This window comes from Thrips palmi, unplaced genomic scaffold (genome assembly GCF_012932325.1).
Source record: "Thrips palmi isolate BJ-2018 unplaced genomic scaffold, TpBJ-2018v1 HiC_scaffold_5, whole genome shotgun sequence".
NCBI lineage: Eukaryota > Metazoa > Arthropoda > Insecta > Thysanoptera > Thripidae > Thrips > Thrips palmi.
In genome coordinates this window covers 2,993,935-3,013,777 of record NW_023144632.1, presented here as the reverse complement: position 1 = coordinate 3,013,777, position 19,843 = coordinate 2,993,935, and positions in this window count along the sequence as shown.

Here is a 19,843-nt window from a genome sequence, read left to right as displayed (position 1 = left end):
CCAGTGGCGTCGCGTTGCGCCACTCTGCTCATCGCCATGCCCGCCATGCCCGCCATGCCCGGCGCGTCAAGGCGTGCGCACTGCGCGCACGCGGCGTTTCTCCGTCACTCCCTCACGCGGTCACGCGTTGGGCGGCCCGCCAGGCCCGGAGGCCCGCCGACAGCAGACGGATTTCGAGAGTCGTTTTCATCGCTCTGTCTCTCTCGCACTCATGGCGGCGGCCCGTATGGGTGCGAGAGAGGCAGAGCGACGACAACGAATCTCGGAGTCAGTCTGCAGGCTTGCTTGCCGCCCGGCGCCACGCCTCCTGCTGCCGCTGCCGCGGTCAGCGCGACAAGTCGTAATAGAGCCATTCGGTCGTCGGTGACAACATGGCTTGCGCACGGGGAGAGAGAGAGAGAGAGAGAGAGAGAGAGAGAGAGAGAGAGAGAGAGAGAGAGAGAGAGAGAGAGAGAGAGAGAGAGACGATGTGTATCTGTTAGGGGAATCATGACCCCTCCCCCCCCCCCATTTTCTGGCGCTGTACAGCCACCTCGAAGGTAGGCAAATTTCGAGACAATACGCCTGAAAATTCCGCCGCGAAAAGCACGGTTTTTTCCCAGCCCCCTCAAAGTTTATGGGCACGGTGCTGGTCGCCCATTGAAAGAGCAAGAGCAATCAATAAGCAGGAACCATCACTCGTGTAAATTTTGTCAGAATGTCAGAAACATGTCTGAAACCCTGATCAAAATTCACGCACCTCTAAAAGCTATAATTCTGAAAAATTACTCTAATATTGATGGTTTGAATTCTTCGGAATGTCAGCAGGTTTTTCTCAGCTTTCAGAGGTGCGCGAATTTTGATCAGGGGTTTTCAGACAGGTTTAATATTCTGACAAGATTTACAGGAGTGCAGCGGCACCCTACCTGACGGCCACTGCTGCGAACTTCGTCCGGACCTCCGCTTGTGACCAATCGAGGGCTCAGCTATTGAAAGTCCACAGTTGCTTACAGGCGCGCTGCTGGTTCATGACATTTTGATTACTTCCCTTGGCGACGACTGAAAGGGTCTGTTTGGACATTGACGTTTCTTATTCGGAAGGGGCAGCTTGGGCCGTGGGGGGGGGGGGGGGGCGTTGCATTGTAGCCTTGGCAGTTGACACTACTTCTCGCTCTGGTAAAGGCAAGGCGTAACCCAGCGCTAGCGCCTTTCACGGAGCGAAGTTAAGTGCTACTTGCGCGACTTGCGCCCCTCTGGAAGCGTAAGTCGATTTGCTCAAGCGCCCGTTGGCGGGCGACGAATGCTGATTGACTGCAGAGCGCCGCACAGTGGGCCAGAAGACCGGTCGAGGCGGCCCAAAAACTCTAGACGCGTCTTGAGCTTCAGAGTCGCTAAATGGGACTCGAACCGAACGTGTGACTCTAGCAAGGGATTGGCCTCAGAACGAGGAATCCATTGGTGGGGTCGTACGTTAGGTTTGAGTCCTGTTTAGCGACTCTGAAGCTCAAAACGCGTCTAGTGGGGCGCCTCCACCGGTCTTTTGGCTCGCTGTGCGGCGGTCTCGGCTGCAGCAGTGTAGCAGCTCCGTCATTCAAGTGGCCGGCCCCTACTGCCGCTGCCGCACCGCTGTGTCCGTCGTGGCCACGCGCCACCGACTGGGCAGCTCAGCCGCATCAGCAAATCGATTAAGCCCAATGTCCGAACACGCTGCCTACTGCGGCGTTGTCAACCCCAGTAAGGCGTGGAGAACTCCCCACTTCATGTTGAGGGGCAATATTCCACACGTGACGTCACATTCGTTGAATAACAGCACGGTAAAAATGGCACGGTGAAAACGGTTCCTGGTTTTCCCAGGAACTCCTTGGAAATCGCCTATGCCTTCACCATTGGCCTCCTGGGAAAACCAGGTTCCGTGTGTACCGTGGGTACCTGGTTTTCCCAGGAACCCTATGGTAGAGACAAAGCGATTTCCAGGGAGTTCCTGGGAAAACCAGGACGTTTTTACCGTGAGTGCACTTGGAGTCCACACTGCACTGGAGACTGTAAATTCCACACCTCCACGACTGTGCCCCTGCCGCCTTCTCTTTGGCAGTGTTCTGATCGGCAATGCCTTGGTGCCCACAGCGGTCGCTGGTGTCGCTGGCCTGGGTGCTGGGCGCGCTGCAGGGCGCGGTGGGCGGCCTGGTGCACCACCCGCTGCACCACCCGTTCGTCCCCGCCGCGGGGCCGCTGACGGTGGTGCGGCACGCGCCGCCCGCCGTGCCGCCCTACTCCACGCAGGTCAACATCTTCCGGTGGCTGGCCGCCTTCCCGCCGCCCGTGCTGCACCGCGCCCTGGTGCTGTCGCACGCGCACCCGCTGCACCCCGTGCACCACCCCGTGCACCACGCCGTGCACCACGCCGCGCCGCCCCCACCCCCGGTCGCGCTGCCGGCGGCGCCGGTGCTGCCGCCGCCAGCACCGCCGCTCATCCCCGCCGTGGCGAAGAGCCCCGCGCCGCCGGTGGCACCGCTCCCGCTCGGCTTCAACTTCCCCCTGCCCCTCAACTACCCGCTGGGCACCGGCTTCAGCTTCCCGCCGGACGCGCTGCCCTTCGCGCCCGGCGTGCTGCCCACCTCCGCCTTCCTGCCCGCGCGCGGCGTGCTCCCCGCCGCGCTGCCCGCCCCCTTCCCCTTCCCCGCCCCCGTCTCCCCCACCCTCAGGACCCCCCTGCCCGCCTTCGCGTTCAACGGCCTGCTGCCCGCGCAGCCCTTCGGCCCGGCGCTGCCTCCGGTCAACTTCGACTTCGCGGCCAGAGCGCCCGCGCCGCCCCCCGCGGCCCTGCCCGCCCCCACCCCCACCCCCGCGGGGCTGGTCTTCCCGGACGGCTTCGCCGCGCATTTGCGGCAGGACGGACTCCATGGACACCTCCAGCAGGACGGCCTCCGCGGACATTTCGTCCAGAACGACCTCCACGGACACCTACGACAAGATGGCCTCCACGGACACCTCCAGCAGGACGGCCTCCGCGGACATTTGGTCCAGAACGACCTCCACGGACACCTACGACAAGATGGCCTCCACGGACACCTCCAGCAGGACGGCCTCCACGGGCACCTACGACAGGACGGCCTCCACGGGCAGCTGCGGCAGGACTTCCCCGCCCAGCTCCGGCAGTACGGCCCACCCGTCAACGGCATCACCAGGGCGACGGCGGGGAACCTGGCGCTATGACAAAAAGCGGAAGTAGTAAATGCCAAAGAAAATATCTAGCAACCGAACTGACATGAGGCTGCTGTGCAGTCGTTATCCCGTTCACGAAAGTCTACTTCTGTTTTGTTTTTATTTTTCGATGGAGAGATAAATTTACTCAATTTGTAGCAGGCGTAGTGTGGCCGCGGCGGCTGAAGTCATAATTTATGGTTTGTTAAGCTAGTAATAAATGTTGACGTGCTGGCAGTGGTGTGTCCCTGTAAATAGTGAGAAAATGGAGAAAATGCTGGACTGTTATTGATATGCTGCTGTTAAGTAATATGTAATAAAAGTAAAATATTTTGTGAACGTTGTTTATTTACTGTATACAATTGAGAGCGCAAAACAGGCACTTCCGACTTCACTCAGTTGTTTCACTTTGGAGTGTTGAGCGCGGTGACAAATTGCAATACATCGCATAAAGTAGTATTGCTTCACTGGTAAAACTAAAGCGTAGTATTACCCTCTGTTTTCAAGCGTAATCAGGTTACGCTTGAAATCAAGCGTAACAGGCCCAACCGCCAAGATTCCCCCTATCTAAATGCATGGGGGAATTACCAGAGTATGCTTCATTTCAAGCGTAACGTCTTCAAGCGTAACGTCTTCAAGAGTAACTTTATGCTTGACTCAAGCATAGAGTTACGCTTTAGTTTTACCAGTGTTTACCCCACAGATTCGAAATTTCTGAGTTTGCCACTAATTGAGTCCGGCTTTGCAAACGGCAGGGTGGTTTCCAATCCGTCCTCACTGTCAAACCTGCGCTGACTGAACTCCACACGTCCAGGGGGCGGCAACGGCCTAGGAGGCGCGTGAAGCCATGCGCGAGTAAGGTGCAGGGGTTACTTATTTTGCTTCGATTGTAAGATCTAGACCGTTGATCGCAAAACGCTTTGCACAGACCGAAAGAGCTCAAAATTTGGAGTGCATTAGGCCTAGTAGACTGCCCAATACTTCCAATTCAACCGAACACAAGGGCAAAATCATTTACATCAACATGGCGCATTCGAGTTTCTTCCTAAATTTTATGATTTTTGTGTTTTTCGGTGTTTTTACTGCTCCTTTATATTAGGTAAGGGAGGAGTTTCGAGAAGGGCAATTAGCCTAATGCACCCTAAATTTCAAGCCCTTTCTATCGGTGCAAAGTGTTTTGAAAAACACAGTCTAGTTTTCATAATCTCGAACAAGTGCGCAACCTCTGCACTGACGGCGCGAGCATCGCTTCACGCTCTCCCCAGGCCGTTGCCACCCCCTGACACGTCCTGGTGCGGAGGAATTGTCGACACTTTGTCGAGGAGTGGAGTTTGCAGTCTCCTTCCCCATTTCAAGAGTGTAGGGTAGCTCGCAGGCCTCCTGGCATGGTGCAAACGTCAAGAACTCCACACTCCAAGTGTGGAGACTGCAAACTGCACTTCCAAGGGAAGAGACTGAAAATTCCGCACCTTTGCTTTGTTGGCCTGAAGCTTTCCGCGCTTGCTCTTTTCGCCTGGTCAAGTTTCAAGTTCAAGTAAAAGTAAAAGGTCAGGCGCACTCGTGTAAATCTTGTCAGAAAGTCAGAAACCTGTCGTCTGAAAATCTGATCAAAATTCGCGCACCTCTGAAAGCTGAAAACTTATCCTGACATCCTGCAGAACTCATGCCACCAATTTCAGCTTTCAGAGGTGCGCGAATTTTGATCAGGATTTCAGATATGTTTCTGACATTCTGAGAAAATTTACACGAGTGCGGCTGCACCGAACAGCAAACATTACTTACGACAAGACACCACTGTAAAACGGAAGGTTGTCCCACTCTTTATTAGCGGTCATTATGTGTTTGTGGGCTCCAGGTTTAACGCAATAGAATGGCGGTCCTGCGTCCGGCCTTCGGATAACCGTTTGTGAGTCTTGTCAGACTTTTGTGGTCATCTTGGTTGTCGTATAAGTTACGTGTTTACAAGTTTTCCTGTCTGCGCGTTCTTTCCGACGCACATTGAGAAGGCATTTAAGTGAGACGCGACGCACATTGAGAAGGCATTTAAGTGAGACGCGCGAAAAGCGGAAAGATGAATAATGATGCCGACTTGGTGCAGATCTTTCGCAGTGTGGTAGGAACACGAGACAGGGAGAGGTAATGATCTAGAACGACCAGTAGAACTTAAACCTCGTTTTGCAGTGACCATTTCGTTTATTTTTCCATGGGCTTCCGTCTCAGTTCCCCACTGCTTTCCCGGTCTTTGGCGAGGCTGTCTTCAGCGCCGCCCTACAGCACGTAGGTCGGGTACGCCGAGTAGGCGGCGGCCACGGGGGCGGCGAATGCAGGGGCGGCGAAGGCGGGGGCGGCCAGCAGGGGGGCGGCCACGGGGGCGGCCAGGGCGTTGTAGTTGCGGGCCACGACCTGGGAGGAGTAGGCGGTGGCCACGGCGGGGTACGCCGGCTGGACCACGGCGGGGGCGGCCACCAGGGGGGCGGGGTGCACACTGTAGGCCAGGGGGGCGGCCAGGACGCCCGGCTTGGGGGCGGGGGCGGCGGCAGCAACGCACAGGGCGGCGGCGAGGATGATGGCCTGCAGGAACAAAGTAGCGAAAATACAGTTGACGGCGAGCTGGCGAACTCAAGGGAGTAGTGGTGTGCGAAGCGGTTTTTCCCAATAATCAGATCTTGAGAAATTTCACTGAATCGAATCGACAAAGATTCGACTCGGTCCCATCCGAATCGAACATGGCAAGTACCGCAAGCGGTTAAAATTGTCGTAGGGGTAGGTTGGGGAAGAAAAGTACAGGGTAAAAAAAAAGTACACCCCCCTTGTGGCCTACTGCTGCAGTCCATGACATCAATTCACTAATGTTTTCACACTGAGATTTTCATGTTAAGTTGAAATCACTGGTCGAGGGTAGGCTAAAAGTCAAGATATCAGCTCCACGAGGGTTGTACTTTTCTTACCCTGTACTTTTCTTCCCCAATTCCCCTATTGCTTTCGGACCAAAATACTTCGATTCGTAAATGCCACATTTTGGTTTGGCTAAGGCTTGGGCTCAGGCTACACTTTCACTTTCGGCGAGAGCTGTACTCACGATTTTGCACATGTTGGCTGTGGCTGCGGGGCGGCTGGTCGAGTGCCTTGGGTTGCTGTTGGCTGACTGATGCCCTCCCTGGCCAGCCCCTGCCTTTTATGCCACCTGTAGCTGAGCCTTAGCGGCCCGCTGGTGTGGACACAGCGTTGCGCCAGGGGGAGGGGGAAGGGGAGAGGGGGAAGAAGAGAGGGCCTCCATCGCCCCTACTTTTTTTAAGCATTTGCTGAGGCATCAGCACCATCTCACTGCCCTCGGCGGTGGACCGCATAGCACGAACATTTTGTCGGGTTTTAAGGAACTACACTCCAAATCTTTCCGTGGTGTCAGGAACTACTTTTAAAATCCAATGGCGGTAAAAGGAACTGCCCTCCAAATCCATTGGTCGTGAAAGGAACTACTCTTCAAATCTATTGGAGGCGAAAGGAATTACACTCCAATCTATTGTCAGTGATGAAATACACTCCAATCTATTGTCAGTGATGAAATACACTCCAATTCTATTGGCGGTGTGAGGAACTACTCTCCAAATCTATTGGCGCTCACTGGTGTAAATCAATTTCAGAATGCCGCAAAGGAAATCAAAACAAATCCACTGATGTCCAAAAAACGAGATTCCTGGGAAATGGGAAGTGTACGGAATTTCAGTTTCAAATTTGGTGGAGTGTCATGATTGCAAGATTTGGTTTGCCTCATTTTCATCCCGATGAAATCGGACCACATTTACTGGCTCTTTGAGAGTTGATAACGAGCAATGCATTGGCAGGGGATTCTATGTGACACTCAGAGTATTTTTTTTCCTGTGTTCTTCTGAACACCCATCTGTTAAACAGTTTTCGAACCCTATACCATTTGTTTCTGATTCTAACACCATAACCATTTGCCCACCAGGCCACCCCGGGGAAATCTGCAGCGAAATGTGGTCACTGCACCGAATTAATTGTATATTAATTATAGTTTTTCAAATCACTTTTACAAAAAAAACACTTCAATCACTGTAGAGTGTAAGTTTACGGTAAATAAGCAGATGTGTAATAGGATACATAATTACTGTGTCTTTTGAAGAAAAAGGCTACTTATATTCTAGTACTACTAATGCCATGAACTAAATTACTAATAATACTAATATACTTATTGAAAAGCACGCGTGCAGAAGATTGTGTGAGACGTCATAAAACGAGGGGTCCTATGCAAACGATCTTATCTGGGCGTTTCCCCTAAGAGAATCTTATCTTAAACGCCGGCAAATTTCACTCAGTTTGATCATTTGGAAGGGATACGAGAGTAAGCGGAATAAATTTGTACATGCACTTTTGGTCTCTTTTATCTTTCATCTCCTGGTTCAAGTGAATTTTGTCACAAATTATATTGATTTGTAGCTGTGTCGAATGATCAAACTGAGTGAAATTCGTCTGCGTTTGAGATAAGATTATGTTGGGGAAACACCTAGATAAGATCTTTTGAATAGGACCCCTCGAAAAATCGTACAAAAATTGTGCAAAGGTAAAAATGTGGTCACTGCACTGGAATAATTGTATATTAATTATAGTTTTTCAAGTCACTTTTACAAACAAACACTTCAATTACTGTAGAGCGTAAGTTTACGGTAAATAAGCTGGTAGTAATACCATGAACTAATTACTAATAATACTAATAATATACTCATTGAAAAGCACGCGTGCAGAAAATTGTATGAGACCTCATAAAAATCGTACAAATGTTGTGCGAAAAGGTAATTAGTGTGTGAGAGGTCCTGAAACAACGACACAGCACGCAGGGCTTGGAATCTCCGAGAGATCTCTTAACATCTATGTCTTAACATCTATGTCTAAGTCTCAATTCGTTCGTACACGATGGTCTGTATTTCTAGTGTCGCGTCGGGCCTTCTGCTTCACGCTCTGAATGTCTTACGGTGAAAGGATGCACCAACACATTGTGGTGTGGATTTTCTCCTTAATACATAAGAAATTACACTCCCAATATCCTACTAAGCTTTTTCTTCGTAATACGAACAAAAAGCTTAGTATTATGACTGCACAGTGAAGGTAGTAACTTATGGTGATGTGTTCTCAATATCTTATGACCATCTTCTTCGTTTTACGAAGAAATTTCTCTGTATTATGACAGATTTGTGTCGTAAAGTACTGAGAATGAGCTCAGTATTATGACTGCATGGCATTTCTCAGTAGGAAATTGGGAGTGTAGAAAAATGTCTACAAGATACAATAAATTTTCAAAGGTCAGTTAGACAGTCAGCTGCACAACTGTAGAGAATCTGCACAGCTACGAAGAATCTTCACTTATGACACTTTCACAGAGCCACGTTCGCATCTTTTGAGTTAAAGGTCCTAACTTTACAACTTCAAAACTCTATGCCTCCACCCTTTCCCTTCGCCCTTGGCTGGGCTGAGGGCCGATGGCAGTCAATGGCAGCCAATGGCAGTCCGCCGTGTAGGGCAGGCGCGGCAGGGTGACGTGACTCCATCGCGGAGGTCAGCGGCGTGGCCACGCTTTTCGTATGCGGCCTGCGGCGCCGATGGAGGCCAATGGGTCCTGGCGCCGAGACAACACACAACTCCCTCTGCCCCTTCCAGTCTCCTTGCCCCTCCGTGCCCCTCTCTTCACAGTGGCATAACCGACCATTGCAGACAGTTCTGGAAACAGGGCCTTGAATCACCGGCGTGGATGCTCAGAGCTCAGAGGTCTTTGAGAGGGGTGACCCAAAGGGGTGCACAGAAAACTTGCGTACCTTCCCCTTGAGCAAAAGAGTGTAGTGTGTACTGACCACAACAGTGCGTGAGAGCACTTTTAAGTTTTCAAAGTGACATGCAATTTTGAATATGCAAGAATATGCAAGGGTTCTCTCGAGTAATTTTTGTCAGAACGTCAGAAACATGACTGAAATCCTGATCAAAATTTGGGCCCGTCTGGAAGCTGAATTCTGAAAACTTCCTCTGATATTGACGGTTTGAGTTTTACAGACTGTCAGGAGATGTCAGGAAATCATAGCATTGATCACTGATGTAAATCTTATCAGAACGTCAAAACCTGCCGGAAAACCTGATCAAAATTCGCGCACCTCGGAAAGCTGAAAACTTATTCTGACATTCTGCGTGTGCGTGTGTGTGTGTGTGTGTGTGCGCGCGCGCGCGTGTGTGATCACTGCGGAGCGCGGGGCGGCGCCGCACGCACCGCGGCCCTTCGCTCATAATCTTCTAGACAGGCAAGCTGCTAGGCAACCACTACCTAGCCAGCCGGAAACTCGGTACTCTCCGCACGAGAAAACAAGCATGCTGACAGAAATGTATCATCTGCTAAAATAATTTAGCCTAAAAACCACTTTTTTGAAAAAAAAAGTTAATAATTACTTTGTGCGATGAAAACGGCATCAAACGAATTGCATCAATTGGAACGAAAGTCAAGCGTTTGATATTTCAGTGTGGTGACCAAAATGAAGACCTCATGAACATGCACATGCACACTCTCTGCCTTCATCTCTCCTCCTTTTTTTCCTATCCTATCGTACTATGCCAGTGGTTCAGTGTTAACTCGTGTCACTAACTGAACGCACTTAAGTAAAATCAAGTTTCTTATAAAACCACAACAAAACTCACCATTACAAATTTAGTGCTACAGTAAACCTATGTGCAAAATAAATGTAATTTTCACGAGACGTCACAGTTTTTGTGCAGCTGAACTTTCCGAACAATCTTCGTACCAAAAAACTGCTCATACGCCTCTATTTTTGTGCAAAATCACGTACAGATTTGTAAAAAAAAGTTTATCTGCTTAAAAAGAAAACATTTTAAGGTCACGTAAGAAATTTGTATGGAACGACTATTTAGTGTACCCGACGCAAGCAAGTCATCCGACTTTGCTGAAACGGAGAGCATGTGCCAGCGCGACTCGGAAGGCACCCACCAAACTCTCCATTCCCTACAACTCCTTACATTCCCTGCCCAGTGCTGATCCAAGTACCTAATAATTGTAAGGATGGATTGAGAACAATTCTCACTGCAAACTGCAAAAGTTTCTAATTGTGTTCCCTAACTTTCTTCACTGCAAATCAGCTAATCCCGTTATCCCTGACACACAATGTCTAGGTTGTTGTATTACGATGGAACTTTTTAACAAGCCCTTCGGCAAGTACTTTTATGAAGTGTCTGAGCGTCGAGGACTTGGGGAAAAGACCGTTTTTCTCGTCATGTGCACATAGGATAATTCTGAATCGTTACTGACTGTTGGAGTTGTCTTGGATCTGCTCTGGCTGTTAGGACTTCCTTGGTTCAGCACTGACAGTCAGAATTATTCTATGAGAAGGCGTCCATTTAAGAGATCCAGATCTTTAAAAGCCCTGACCGAACTGAGTTTATAATCACTTGCTTATCCAAGTTAGTTTAACGTCGCTCAATCACTTTACGTGATAATGATGCTCACCTAAGATCTTTGGAGGCAACGCCTACTCCATTGTGCACTACAATTGTTCAAAGACGATGAAAAAACTGTTTCGGTGGAGGGGGCGGGGGTGAGGAGGCCGCAGGTACCTCCCGATTCTCTACGCAATCGGCGCAGAAGTGCTAGCAAAAATGGAGCGGACTCAGTGTCCGGAAACGAAAGGTTTGAGTGGACGCTGTGCATTCCTGCGGCCTTTGAAGACGGAACGCGAGGAGCTCGCCGACAAAGGCAACAGTTGAAACGAAGAGGCCGACGGCCAGGACCACGAAGCACACCCTCAGCTCATCAAAGCCCAGCGGAGACACGCTGGGTGTCTTGGCAAGCCTCAGCCTTTCACCTGAGTACAGGCGGGTGTCCGTGACTTCCTGGAACAGGTTGACAACGGCAGCAGAGACGCCCGCAGCTTGAAATCGACCCAAAGCCGTCTTAAGTTTTCTTCCTTTGGCAGAGCCCTTCTTGGCCATAAAAATGGTGGTGCTGAACTCTCCAGGTAAGGTGAACTGGTGAATCCCTTTCAACGTCCCAAGCTGGGGAAAGAGAACAGGGAGGGAAGAACGCGTAATTGCAATGGCGGCGCTTCGGTTTGCCACGGCGTCCAAGTAATGTTGCATTGACACTCCAACCTGCATAACGTTATCATGTCCGGGCAGAGGACTGTCAGTCCTGCCTGCGATTCCGAATTGCATGTACACTGTTAAATTGCTTTCCGCCAGTTCTTCCAGAGTTTGCATCTCATGAGAATCGCACCCCACAAAGAGCTGGGACAGGAGTTTCCCAGTGTAGCTTGAGGACAGGACGACGCAGACAAGCAGCCAGCTTCCCAGCAACGGACGGCGCGCATCCCTGCCGACCGGCGACCCAGCCTGCGACACTAGAGGGGCCAGGGCGTCCAGGAAGGCCGTGGAGCGCCCACCCAGCAGCAGTAACCCGGTGGCCACTGCGAGGAAGGAGAGGGAAACGGCAATCCAGAGCGGTGTGGTGAATTCTGCGGTGACACCGTCAACCAGGCAGTTGCCCTTTCCCATCCCCGACGGCACCAGCACCACCAACCTTTCCATACCCCACGGAAAAGAGTCATATCTAGTTGCTATTGCAAGCCGCACAGGATTAGTTGGGCTCGTCACATCGAACTCACACAACATAAAGTTTGCGAACCAGTCTCTGTCATTTATGTACATGTGGATGTCTATCTCTTGAAAGACAGTTTTAATGTACCTCGCTAACATTGTGTGGTACGTTGTATTTTTATCCCAAGATAGGAATACGCCGCTTTTCAAAGCGTTGCCTAAGAAGTAGCATGGTGGGTAGAACGGTTCATTTGCTAGAGTACAACCACCATCCGGGCCCCCCATTATTTTCTTGTATGTCTTCATGAGCGTGCCAAAGCACGAGTACTTGGTAAAAACGTGGCCAGCGTTTCCGATAACGAGCTTTGCTTGTGCGATAACACTCAGCCGCTCTGCAGCAGCTGAGCTGATTTCAGCCAGATCTTGATGTGTCCGGGTTGCCTCAACAGAAGTCCAAAGAAGTGTTCGGCTTGTAATGGATCTATCCATGCGTCCCAGCGTGGCTACCAGGTCAGAGGATTTGTCTTCAGCAATCACGAGGACTGTACTAGGTAGAGAGAGAATGACCTGCGTCCTCGGGGACGGCCACGGCCCAGTTGTTCTGGGGAGCAGCAGCACGGACGATGCTTGCTGCAGGCCCAGGAACGCGTCCAGCCACCGCGGCGTTCCCACGATCACCAGTGTAGGGAGGAAGGGCCCGGTGCGCTGCAGGGCCGGGATGAGCAAGTCGTGGATGTAGCGCGCCTCGCTGTCCACCGCCTTGTTCTTCTGCGAAATGGGGTCCAATACGCCGGTGAACGATTCTGAGGGGACCAACATCACCATCACGAGGATGGCGCTGCTCCAGAGCCCGCGATGGCTTGCCATTCTGAAGTCTTTGCCACGACTGAGGCGTAGCGATGACGACTTTAGCTCGCAATGCCCGGTCGAAGAGCCTTTCAGCTTTGACTGCCACAACGTCGACCGACTGCGACTGAATGGGCAGTGAAAAGGAGTAGCAATTTGTAGCAATCACCAGTGACTTGCGGAGTAGTTTGAAAAGGGCGGACAGGCCATGCTGTTTGTCTACTCAAAGTGGGAATGCTACGCGATTTGCCTACCTTTCTGGCGGCCGTCTCGTCCCCAAAAGAAGGGGGCTGACTCCTCCCTCGCACGCCACTGGCAAACACATGGTCGATAAACTTTTCCTACGTTTGAACATGACCGTCCTCTGTGGACAAAGGACCAATGCCCTATAGCACAATTTACAACAAAACTGCAGGAAATGTAAGGGAAAACACCGAAGAAAATTAGTTTTGGTTTAGCGATAGCGAAGCCCATGTCGTGTTTGGGAGATCTAAAAAGGGACTAGTCGATCTGCAAAAGGGGTAACACGCTCTCTTGGGGAAAAAGTTGTCAAAATGATGTCCTTACAACAGTCGGAAAGGGGCTTAAAAAATTCACTTTGACCAAATCTGCTTAGAGAAAGTGTCAACCAGTACAGAAGTGATTTTCCGAGTTTCATCCCCCTGTTTTAATCCACACCTTTAGCCCCAAGAGGGGTGGCTTATGAACGAGTGGTCGTAGGGCGATGGGCGGAAGTCAGTGTGTCGGCAGGGGATGGAACATGAAAGGACGGAACAGTGATGCGAGCTTTGCCGGCTTTGCCCCATTCATTTGTGCAGCATTTGAAAACGGAACACCAGGACCTCACCGACGAAGGCAACTGTTGCAGCGAGGAGGCCACCGGCCAGCACCACGAAACACACCCGGAGTTGGGGAAGGTCCAGCGGGGCTACGGCCGGCGTCTGGGCAGCCCGAAGCTTTTCACCCAAGTACAGGCGGATGTCCCCTACTTCCTGGAACCGGTTGACCATCTCAGGTGTGATGCCGGCAGCTCGAAATCGGCCCAAAGTCGTCCGAAGTCTTCTTCCCTGGGGAGAGCCCTTCTTGGCCAGGAACATGGTGTCGCTGAATTGGCCTGGTACGGTGAACTTGTAAATGCCTTCCAACTTCTGAAGCTGCGGAACGAGAAACGGGAGAGAGGACTCCCTCAAAGCAATGGCGGCGCTGCGATTCGTGACGGCGCCCAGGTACTCTCGCATTAAGTCCCGTAATTGCATCGTATTGACACGTCCGGGTTTAAGGGATTGATCCTTGAAAGATATTCCAAATTGCATGTGAATTGCCAGCTTAGTTTCCGCCAGCTCCTCTAGAGTTTGGATCTCTTGAGAATCGCACCTGCCAAAGAGCTGGGACAGGAGATTTCCGGTGTAACTTGACGACAGGACGACGCAGACAAGCAGCCAGCTGCCCAGCAACGGGCGACGCGCTCCTCGTACCGGCGGTCCGCCCTGCCCTACCAGAGGAGCCAGGGCGTCCAGAAAGGCCGTGGAGCGCGCGCCCAGCAGCAGCAACCCGGTGGCCACTGCGACGAAGGACAACGCTGTGGCCACCCAGAGTGGGGCAGTGAATTCTCGGGTGACGCTGTCTACAAGGCAGTTGCCTTTCCCCATCCCGGAGGGCACCAGCAGCACCAGTCTGTCCATGCCCCACGGAAACGGGTCGAATACGGATGCCCCCAAAAGCTGCACTGGGTTTGATATACTCAGCACGTCCGACTCACACAGCAGGAGGGCCATCAGCCAGCCCTTGTTTTTACTGAGCAGCTGGATGTCTATCTTCGTAAAAACTGTTTTAATGTACCTTGTGAACATAGTGTGGTACAAACCTTTCTGGTCATCAGGATAATACATTATTCCGGTCCTCGACATGTTGCTTGAAACGTAGCATGGCGGGAAGAACGGCTTTGTTCCTGGCTCACAGCCCTTCTGTGAAACAGCTTTCGACTTGAGGTCTCTTGTCATGAGCCGGGGATTGCACGTGTACATGGGGGAACCGTGGATAGCGTCTCCGACAAGGAGCATTGTATGTACATAAGGGAACAGATTGACCTCGTCCAAAACTTGCTGTGTCCGGGCTGCCTCAGAAGAAGTCCACAGTAGAGTCCGGCATGGAATGTAATCATCCACGCTTACCAGCGTGGATAGTAGGCCAGAAGATTTGTCTTCGGCAGCCACAAGGACTGTGCTCGGCAAGGAGAGGATGACTTGAGTTCTTGAAGAGGGCCAGGGCCCTTTCGGCCTGGGTAGCAGCAGCAGGGATGCCGTTTGCTGCAAGCCCAGGAACGCGTCAAGCCACCGCGGCGTCCCAACGAACACCAGTTGGGGAGAGAACGGCCCGGTGCGCAGTAGGGCCGGCTGGAGCAAGTCGAGGATGTACCGCGCCTCGCTGTCCACTGTCTTGTTCCTTTGCGAAATGGAGTCCCAGTTTCTAGGGAGCGATTCGGAGGGGACCAACATCATCACCCCGACGAGCATGGCCAAACACATGACTTCACGAGGGCGAGCCATCCTGTCTACTGCGCCGCTCGGCGTAGGGCTTCTCTTTTGAAGCACGGCTTACGTGCCTTCTGACCTCCTTTTCTGAGCTCGCGAAACGCCCCGACGACTGCAGACGATGGCCATTCCTTTGAGTCTTATTGAATGGCATGGCTGATCGATGTTCTATTTGAAGGACTAGCAATTTGCATTGCAAAGATGGCCGATAAAGGCGGAATGGGCCATCACCCATTTGAACAGTATCGACTTTTCTCCACATAATACCTTCCGTTCCAGCGAAGTTTACAACAATTCAGCAGGAAGAGTGGTCAAGTTCGTCAGAAGGTCGCGAATCCGAACGTGTTGGTTTTTAGTTTGCTACGTCTGTTGAAAAGCCTGGCTTTCTTTTTCTCCTTGTGCACTAGCATCATACCCATGCGTTTGATGGTCAGCGCTCTTGTTAACTTGCAAAGAACCAACAATAAATTTCGAGCTGTCCCAGCCAAGCAATCCCATCCCTTCTGGGCGGCAAGAGACTATCCTTCCTCGCCGGCGTGATGGTGAACCATCTTAACTGTCGCACAAAGTTTACGAAGTTAAGGGGGGACATCACTCCAAAATGATCAAAAATTGCAACTTTTTTTAATTAGTTTATATTATGGACCATTCCTTTCTGCGTCGAATGGTGAAAACCGAATTCCGGAATTCAAAAAATTGCAGTTTTAGTAGGTTGTGCGCCGCAAACATGCATAGGGGAAAAGCCCAGTTTCCCCAACTTTGATCGCGTTTTTCTCGGAACATGAAATTGCAAACGGTTGCAGGCCTCTAGGGCGCAGTTTTTGAGCTACAGCGGGGAGATTTAGCATGGAAGCTCCTTCGACATGCCGCTATGGTGGGTAGCAAAATATTTTGATTTGGTCAATTTTTATTATTTTTTTAACGTTCAAAATTGAACAATTTTGACCCAAAAAATTGAACAATTATTTTTGGCATGTAACAAATTCAACTTTAAATGATTTTTGAAATGTGATTGCGGTACCCACCATAGCCAGACATCTCAGGAAGGCTGTCACCAAATTTCAATGTTCTAGGTCAAACCGTTTGGCGTCCAGCGCTGCAACCGTGCGAAATGGTCTAACCTAACACTCAAAAATGTGTTTTCAACGAAAGCGCTGTACTGCCCTGGCGGATTGACTTAGTGTTGTTTTATGCTTTATCTGTTAAAATATGAACAATTTTCCTCTTTCCGTTTGGTTTTTATGACGTTTTTACAAAAGCACTGTTTTTGGAGTGATGTCCCCCCTTAAAGATAGTTACCCGGATGCCGTGGGAGTAAGGATAGTTGCCAAGCACCTCATCTCCTAGCACCATCGCGAGCTAGGATTGTTATCTCCGGAGAATCCAACTCGTGGAGCTCAATAGTCGATAAAGGCGTGGCTATCATCGTTTGAACATTATCGGCCTTGGTTGACAGCGTTTCTGCCGCTGCAGCACAATTGATCACAATGGCGCCCTTTTGCAGTCGGAACACGAGGAGCTCGCCGACGAAGGCGACATTTGCTGCGAGGAGGCCGCCGGCCAGGAGCACGAAGCACACCCGGAGCTGGGCCAGGTCCAGAGGGGTCACGCTGGGGGTCTGAGCAGCAGCCCGTATCTTTTCAGTGGAGTACAGGCGGGTATCCCCTACTTCCTGGAACAGGTTGACAATCTCAGGTGTGATGCCAGCAGCTCGAAATCGACCCAGAGCCGTTTTCAGTTTTCTTCTTATTCGAGAGCCCTTTTTGGCCATGAACAGCGTGGTGCCGAACTCTCCTGGAACGGTGAACTGGTGGATGTTTTTTAACGTCTCCAGCTGCGGCAGAAGAATTGGAAGAGAAGACTTCGCCATGGTGATGGCGGCGGTCCGGTTCCCCACGGCGTCCAGGTACTCTTGCATTGAATCTCGTGACCACATTAAATTAACATTGTTGGTCAACACGGATTGGGCCTGGTTCATGATTCCAAGTGACGCGTAAATTGTTAAATTGCGTTCCGCCAGTTCTTCCAGAGTTTGGATCTCATGAGAATCACATCTCATGAAGAGCTGGGACAGGAGCTTGCCAGTGTAGGCGGACGACAGCACGACGCAGACAAGCAGCCAGCTGCCCAGCAACGGGCGGCGCGCGTCCCTGCCGACCAGCGACCCAGCCTGCCCCACGAGAGGGGCCAGGGCGTCCAGGAAGGCCGTGGAGCGCCCGCCCAGCAGCAGCAACGCGGTCGCAACTCCGAGGAGTGCCAGCGCCAAAGCGACCCAGAGTGGTGCAGAGAATTCTTTGGCGACGCTGTCGGCGAGGCAGCTGCCATTGCCCATCCCGGAGGGTACCAGCACCACCAGTTTGTCCATAGCCCATGGAAACGGGTCAAATTTGGTACCCTTCACAAGCCGCACTGGGTCGGCTAAGCTCATGATGTCGAACTGGCACATCGTGATAATTCGGAGCCAGTCCGTGTGTTTTATGTGCACCGGGGTTTCCGTCGTGCGAATAACAGCCTCAACGTACCTTTTCATTACCGTGTGGTAAAAGGCGTTCTGCTTATCGTAGTAAATAACCGTGCCGGCAGTCAGCGCGTTGCGGAAAGAGTGGCACGGTTGGAGGAACCGCTGCTCCACCCCCGACACACAGCCTCCGCCTGGGCTGCTGGCTGTCCCTTTCGTGTGGTTCTTCGTGAGCGCGCCGTAGCACGTGTACACGGCGGAACCGTAGCCAGCGGCTCCGACAATGAGCGTAGCGGGTGCGTCAACATGAAGCCGTGTCGCGGCAGTGGAGCTTATTTCATCCATATCTTGCTGTGTCCACGTTGCGTTATAAGACGTCCAGAGTACAATGCGGCTTGCACAGGCTACTTCGATGGTCATCAGCGCAGCCACCAGGTCAGTGGGTTTGTTTTCGGCGATCACGAGGACTGTACTCGGCAAGGAAAGAAGGACTAGTGTCCTCGGGGACGGCCACGGCCCGGTCGGCCTGGGCTGCAGCAGCACGGACGCGGCCTGCTGCAGGCCAAGGAACGCGTCCAGCCACCGCGGCGTCCCCATGACGACCAAGTGTGGCGGGAAGGGCCCGGTGCGCAGCAGGGCGGGCTTGAGCAGGCTGTGGATGAACCGCGCCTCGCTGTCCGCGGTTGCGGGCCTGCTCTTCGGCAAAGACAAGCCGGAGGCAGCAAGAAGCGCCCCGGATGGAACCAACAGCACCGCGACGGACAAGGCCAAGGCCGAGCACGTGGCGTCGCCGGCCATCCTGGAGTGTGGCACCTCCACTGCGCACGTCAACACTTCTCCTCCAGCCGGCCAGCGAGCGAATTCTCTGTAATCTTGACTGCGAAATCGTTTCCCTCTAGCAAAAGCAGCGCCGTCAGGAAGGGGGTTGTTTGAAAAAGTGTCACCGTTGACATCCTGTACGCAATGACGAAGGCGGTGCGTCCCCTTCCTTTATGCCCTCTGGGTGGCATAGCAATTTGCAGCGCTCGATGCTTGGAAACGGACGTTCAAAGCAGACCCGCTGAGACCCACACTACAAACCTAACTGTCTACTAAGCACACGCTTACAAATGCATGCTTGCAAGTACACACTTATAAACGCATGCTTTACGCATGGAGTTATACGGCGTCAAGCATGCGTTTATAAGTATGTACTTGCAAGCATGCATTTGTAAGTGTATACTTGGCCAAGCATGCGTTTGTGTGTACTTGCAAGCATGCATTTGTAAGTGTGTACTTAGTAGACATTTAGGTTTGTAGTGCAGTGGAGGAGCTGAAAATTCAGTTTGCTGTGTGTTGGCTTGTCGGGCATCAAAGTATTGTGAGGTGATTAGGGACCCACACACGCCGTAGCTTGGCACGTGCGGGGAGTTCTTTTACCCCCCCCCAATCACCACGACCACTACTCTCTCTCTTTCTCTCTCTCTCTCTCTCTCTCTCTCTCTCTCTCTCTCTCTCACACACACACACTCACACACCAACACTACACACCCCTGCATACACACACGCTGCGCAAACTGCCAGTGCTTTGAACGAACCAAGAGGAATACACAATCTGGGAAGGGTCTTTGTCGAGTAATTGATGCCTTTCACCGAATTGGCATAGGATAATTCCTAGTGTAGCCTGTCATGACAGTGTTATGTTCATGTTGGGGGTTAGGGGAGGAGTAAAGGGAAAGTTTTTCGGATTTTCCGGTCAAGTGACGGTGTACACAGTAGAAAAAATCCACGTGAAAAGGTACAGGCACAGTCTGGTAGATAATTTGCCCGGTTCCACAGTGCGGCTTTAGGGGTACGGAGTACGGTTTATCGTAACATGGGCTCTTATGGGGAGCACGGTTTTTGGGTACAGTTGTTCTGTACACCGTGAGGTACGGTCTAGCAGTGCCTTTTTCCTTGAAATGTGCGCCTTTTTTAATAGTGTACGAAAAACTGAGAAAATTAGAAAATAAAATTGCGGCTAGTGACCTGGCGGGCTGGCACTGTGTGCGCGCTGCGTCTATGCCAGGCGCGGATCCAGGCCGGGGGAGGGGGAGGGACGATGCCCCCCGCCTTGAACGGACGAGGCCGCCGGAAAGTTAGGAATTAAGTCGTACCCCGAGTCGTACTCTGACAGGCAGGAAACTAGTGCCACATGCCCCCCCCCCCCCGTCTCTGGATCGGCCCTTGGCGGGGGAGGATGCAGAGGATG